Source organism: Malania oleifera, chromosome 9, assembly GCF_029873635.1.
Source record: "Malania oleifera isolate guangnan ecotype guangnan chromosome 9, ASM2987363v1, whole genome shotgun sequence".
Lineage (NCBI taxonomy): Eukaryota > Viridiplantae > Streptophyta > Magnoliopsida > Santalales > Ximeniaceae > Malania > Malania oleifera.
This window is the reverse complement of record NC_080425.1, coordinates 65,262,796-65,269,486: the sequence shown is the minus strand read 5'-3', so window position 1 is coordinate 65,269,486 and position 6,691 is coordinate 65,262,796. Positions and strand designations below refer to the sequence as shown.

The following is a 6,691-nucleotide window of genomic DNA, read 5'->3' as shown; positions in this document are numbered from 1 at the left end:
GATTGTAATGATGTGGAAAAGGAGATTGACGGGAATCTTTAGCTTCATGATATAAAACAAAATGTTTAGAACTAGTCCTATCCATTGAGAGCATTTGGGAATGATAAAAGGACAATCAAGCGATTATCCATTTGATGGCAAGGTTCTCTGCAAAAGAAGTCATGATATGACATTGCTTCATTGTGTAGAAGTTGGAGAAGCTAAAAGGCTTATGGAAGAGATACATGATAGGATCTGCGATATCTATGCTAACAAACACGCCATGTCTAGAAAAAATTGAAGGTATGGATACTACTAGTCAAACTTATGCCCAAAAATGCCACAAATGCCAAATATATATAGATCATATACAAGTTCCACCCATCTCATTGTAAGTTTTGGCACTACCTTAGCCCTTTTTTGCTTGGGCCATGGATGTTAAGGTCTAATTATGCCAAAGGCTTCCAATTTACACCGCTTTATATTTGTAATGATCGATTATTTCACCAAATGGGTTGAGGCAGCATCATATGCAAATGTCACTCAAAAGTTGATTTTTTGATTTATTCAAAGAGAGCATATTTGTCATTATGGCTTTCCAGAAAGAATAACCTCAGATAATGCAAAAAATTTGAACAATGAGATGACCAAGCTTTATACTTAGTTTAAGTTCTGTCATCACAATTTCGCTTCCTTTTGCCCAAAGATCAATGGGGAAGTGGAGGCATCCAACAAGAACACAAAGAAGATTTTGGAGAAGATAGCTAACATCTATAAGGATTAGAATGAAAAGATGTCATTTTCCCTACATGATTATTACACCACCGTTAGAACTTCGATCAACTGCAGCATCCCCCTATTAATTAAACTATGGGATGCAAGCGATAGTCCTAATAGAAGTTAAGATCTTGTCTTTGCAAGTGCTAAAGGAAGTTGAACTGAAAGAAGCCGAGTGGATGCAGGTCTGTTTGGATCAGTTAAATTTCATCGAAGAAAATCGGTTGGTAGCTTTGGCATATTTATAGTTATATCAGAAAAGAATGATGAAGGCTTACAACAAAAGGGTTAGTCTTTGACAATTCTAGGTTGGAGATCTAGTACTAAAGAAAATCGTCCTCATTCACAGTGACTCGTGTGGGAAGTTGACCCCGAACTATGAGGGCCCTTATATGGTGAAGAAGACATTCTCTAGAGGAGCTCTAGTTTTGGTAGATATGGATGGATATGATCTCTCGAACCCCATTAAATCTAATGCTTTAAATAAATACTTTTCTTAATCAACAATTTAATATTCATTTTCTATCAATAAAAGGATTCTTTTTCAATCAATTATATGTGCAATTCTACTACTTGTGGGTGACACTCTAGAAAGATAATCGAATGAGAGGTGGCTTTCAATTTTCTAATCAGTTTGCCTATAAAAACCAATTTTAATGTTCTCCCTTCGTCAGTCCTCTGGAGCCTTAAGTTGTAAGCCATGTTGTTCTAGTCACTTATCTAAATTTTTACCCAAGGTGGGAGCTCCTAGTAAGTGACAATTCAGTTAAGACCAATGCAAAAACAAAAAATAAAGGCATGCCATCTTTTATCTATCTTGATAAAAAAAAAAAAAAAAATCCTTTATCAATCCCAATTGAGCCATAAATTTATCTATAACCCGTCAAAAGGTCACCCCCCACACTGGAAATCTTTAAGGGTATTGATAGCAAAGGAATGAAAAGGTCAAAAGTAAAAGAAAGACAAGAAAGTAAGAAAAGAAAGCTCATTCACAAGTGCAAAAGAGTGGAACAAGAATAGAAGAGAATGAAAAGTCGTGAAGTGAGAAGGATGCTACTAAAACCCTCCAAAGGTAATCTTTTGACCATTTGGAATCCCAAATCAAAAGAACTTTGAGCCTCGTAATCTTTTTCTTCTATGGCCATTAGCCAAAGCCCACATTACGTTCTTAATAGAAGTCGTCACCATATTGGTCTATTTTTCTTATCTCAACTGGATTGTCAAATTAGGACATTAGGGTATGTAAGCGACTTGTTTGTAACAATTTCAGTCAAAGTCAACATAGTAGGGGCAAGGGCAATATTTTGAGGTTATTGAGTCTGTCACGACGTTTCCCCTGCACGGGGCAGGAACACCAAGTGTGTGTTGCCCCACGGTACGCAAATTGGAAAAGGTGGATTTTTAAAATAATATTTTCGTGGAAAACAAAGTGTATGGAGTTACCACTAACCTTTTAGTGTGGTTAGAACACATGATTACTACCCAATTAAAGATAGAATCAATCTCGTTACCAAAGTCGAGCTTGAGAGTTCGGTTACGTGAAGGGAAGGTATTAGCACCCCCTGTACTCCCGTTCTTAAGAATGGTACCTAATTAATTAAAAATTATCCGAAAATAAATTTAATAAGCCTTAGAAAATTACTCCCTATCAAGAAATGCACAAAATAAAACACTATAGAAGTATTCCCTCAAACTTGAAGCATACCGTACGCCGAAGAGCTCATGCCTCCCTCCTAAAATCATCGGAATCGAAAAATCAAGAAAATAGCATACAAAAATATGCTCTTGGGATTTTAAAATTTTTATAGAATTTTTTAAGTGTGAAAAATAATATTTCGGGAGGTTTTTGGACTGCATTTGGGGATGAAAAATTTTCAAAAAGATGAATTTCCAATCTCATAATGTTTTTATAATTTTCTGCAATTTTCCTGAATTTTTATAAATTTTTTATATTTTCCCCAAATTTTGAAATGATAAAAATATAATTAAATAAAATAATGAAAATCAAGTCAAAAATATTTTTGGCATTTTATTATGAATTTTCTGAATTTTTACGATTCTCTAAGTATGAAAATATTTTCCTAACTTCAAAATATATTTTTGTGAATTTTGTATTTTGTTTTTTTAAATTTTCTTGTGATTTTTAACATGAAAATTATTTTAAGATGAAAACGCAATGAAACTAGCTTAGGAATATTTTTAGAATTTTTTCCAATTTTTCTTTATTTCTTTTTGTAATTTTTCTGGATTTATTGTGAATTATTGATAGTTTAAATAAAAAATTAAACCGATTTTGTACTGGTTTAAAGGACTCGAACCGGTTTGGAGAAGAACCAATTCAAAGGAAGGTAGTCTGTTTAGGGTCTGGTCAAGACTATGACATGTGTCGCATAGTGAGTAGGGCAAGTCGTGGTGGCCTGGATTGCCTGTGTGACGCGATCACGTTTGTCCCTTAACAAAATAGATTGAACGGGCCCCCAAGGCGTGGCTCAGTTGACAGGGTGGACCTTGGGAGTGCCTTTCACGAGGTCAAGGCTTTCTTCCCTTCCGGGTTCGATTCTTGCTGTTGGGTTCCTAAATTTATCTCCTTATGGTATTGTGGAGCCACTCCATGGGGTGTGGGACTAGTTACGGACCGTTAGAACGGACGTGGACACCCAGGACATCACTTAAAAAAAAAAAATAGATGTAGCGGATGAAGGAGGTCATGCTAGAATCGCTAACGTGGTGAGATCCTAGGCCTTGGAAAGAAAAAGCATCAAATGGCTTAGAGGGAGCCGTATTTGCCCAAAACACCAGGTGGAGGACGCGCCACGTGTCGCATTCTGTAAGGTTCTGCTACCAAGCATATTTAAACCCCAAAAAATTATTTTTCCTATTTTCCTCATTTTTTCATTCATAGCCCCTTCTTTCCTTTCTCCCTTCTCTACGCGAACGAACGCCCCAAAGCTTCTGCCACTTCTCTCCGATTTCAAACCTTCACTAGACCTCGAAGCCTGATCCTCTCGTAACCCATCTCCTCGCTCCACGCCGTCGCTCTCGCCGTGGCCCGTGCCCATCGCCATCCTCGCAAATCTCCTTCCTCACCGTCAGCCATGCACCAGCCTCTCGGATCTCCTTTCTACCTGAAGCTCCCCTCTTCCTTCAAAGCTCTCTCTCTTCATTCTTTCTCTAAAAAACTCCTCTGCGAGTGAAACTATAGGTCCTTCAACTTTCATTCTTTCTTCACCCTCTGATCTCCAAATGAAAACCAAAGACCTAGCTCTACTACCCAGCCAAACCTCCTAAGTCTCGTACTCCCTCTTGTTCTCTTTCTTCCCAGTTCAATGAAACCGAGAGCCTTACCAATCTTGATCGTGGCGAGGCAAGATGGGAGATCAGAGCTCTCCTTGGGCTCGAAAGGTTCGAAACCTCAGGGGTGAAGACTTGCCTAACCACACAGATAAGTCACTTTTCCTCTTCTTCTATTTCTCGACTTCTTTGTTTTTTTCTGTTTTCTCTTTCAAGATTTGATTAGTGTGTGGAACTCGTGCGTGATTCATGAGTGTTGTTGTTCTAATCTGTTGTGATAAGTCTAGTTGATGACGATTCTGGTTCTAGAGCTTTGGTCGCAGGTCTCAAGTTGAAAACGAGTCAACTCGTTTTCAACTCAGTGGGTCAAGGTAAGAGTTGACTCGTATGAGTCAACTCGTTTGTGTGGGTGGACTCGGACAAGTCTGAGTGAGTCACACGCCTATAAGCGCGTGTGGGTGAGTCATGTGTGGGCTGAGGGAGTTGGGATCTATTTGGGCCTCATTAGTTTTTTTATAGGCTTTGGGTAATTTTAAAAATGGGCCTGGCTCGGGGTTAATTTTAAAATGGGATGTGGGTGATTTTTAAAATGGGCCGACCCGGTTTGATTCTTAAAACAGAATGGCCTAGGGGCAAGTTATCAAGTGGGCTTAAGGGTCAGTCGGGCTTCTAGTCAATCCTCTAAGTCATGGTTTTAAAAGAGAGTTGGGCTGGGTTAAAATGAAATTGGCCAGGGTATTTTGCAAGTTTAGGCTCGATTTTTAGTTAGAGATCCGGGCTTGGTTTTTAGTTAGAAAGTTGGGCTTGGGGTTTAATTAAAAACAATAGGGCTTTGGGTTGGAGCTGGGGATCGGGTTTTAAGGGTTCGTTTTAGGGTCCATGGGATCCGAGTTTCAATTTGGGTACGGGTTGTGGACTTGGTTCGGATCAAAGAATCCAAATCCTGGTTCGAGTTTGAGAGAACTGGGGGTTGATTTGATTCAGAAACAACTCAGGTTCAGGACTGAACCTGATACTCATACGGGGGCACTGCATTCTCATACACATATATCCAATAATGATCTTAAGGATTGAACGAAACAAAGGGGGGACTAAATGCTTTTACCTCCCCTTATTATCTGCTCCTGTCTTTGTTCCCAATTTTTCCATGTGTGTCTGAGTGATTATTCTAGTGGTGGTGAGCTTATGAGTTTTTGAATTCCTACTTCAGGTTCTTGAGGCTGCCCTTTGAATTGCCTTCGGACCCCAAAGAGGTCCTCCTATATTTTTCTCTGATTCTACTCTCTTCCCTAGCTCCTTTCTACTCTTCTACAATTTGGCAGAGTTTCTCCCCCCTTTCCTTCTTCAAACTGGTAGAACCTCCCCTCTCTTTCTAATTTCTTTCCCTCTTAATTCTTGCAGGATTTCCATCCATGATCTCTGAGGGGTGTCTGTCTACAGTGCGAGCCTCCCTATTTATATTTATAGGGAGGCTTTGGGGGTATTTGGCGCCAATTTCTTCTTCTGCTAACCAATTTCCCCACCAACAAACTTGGCGACGATTAATTCCTTTCCCTCCGCACACGTGGATTTCTGTTTTTATTTTTATATATATGTATTTTTTGGAATTTTTAGCTAACTAACTCTTATGTCGTTTCTTTTGGTGCGCAGATGGTTTAAGGGGGATACTTCATCAGCTTTGCCAGATGGTAATCGTGGATTGGAGGGCTTGTATTTTTTATTTCCTGTATTTTTTCTTTTGGATGTGGATGTACCGCCGTATTTATTACCCTGCATCCATTCTTTGTACCCTTTGTATTTCCCTGCACTCGGCACTTTATTTCCCTCTAATTTGGTACTGTATGCATGTGTCCTATTTTGGATTTTTATTATTATTATTATTATTCCTTTTTTTAAGTGTTCTATTGTAAAATCCCTGCACATGCATCCCCCTATATGTACCTGCACAATACTTGCATGTGCTCCTCCCTCTTTAATAAAACATGTGATGTATGCTTTCCAATTTTTACTTTGGATTTGACCAATTTGGCTTTAAAGAACCCGATTGTTAAAGCATGACCATAACACAGTGCTACCTAGCTTTGAATTTAAGGGACTCGCTAAAAATCCAAAATCTAATTAAAAGAATTAATTTCACAAATTAAACATTTAAAACTTGGCTTTCAACAAAACAATGTTTAATTTTGAAATTTGACTCAAAAGGTTTAGAAAAATTGAATTTTAGATTAAAAGGGACTCTAACTGAAAATTTTAGAAGAAACTAGTCATAAGATTAAAAGAATTGACATTTTCCTTAAACATTAAGACTCAACTCAAAATATTTGGGACTCATTATTATTATTATTATTATTATTTCAAAAGTGTGGCATGGACAAATCTTGAAATTTGGGATCCTCAACTGAGGAAATCAATTTTGCAACTAAATAAATCTTATGAAAAACCCAGTTTAAAACCATAGTAAAAAGGACTCAAAAAAAACTTTTCCTATAATACCAGGACTCGACTTGAAATAGCAAGACTGTTTTTGAGATAAGTGGGATTTCAAAATAGGACTTTAATTTTGGAAAGGACTCAAAATTAAGAAGAATTGGGACTCCAATTAGACTTAAAGTCAGCTTTACTACAGGTTTTTTTAGGAAGACGT

At 37.9% G+C, this 6,691-nt stretch overlaps 1 long non-coding RNA gene across 1 annotated transcript; it reads left to right on the top strand.

Moving 5' to 3' along the window:
• The first annotated feature begins 3,627 nt into the window (after positions 1-3,627).
• Positions 3,628-6,053, top strand: LOC131164738 (uncharacterized). The gene is made up of 2 exons (XR_009139332.1): positions 3,628-5,611; positions 5,698-6,053. It is a non-coding gene; the product is annotated as an uncharacterized LOC131164738 (long non-coding RNA).
• The last annotated feature ends 638 nt before the right edge of the window (positions 6,054-6,691 follow it).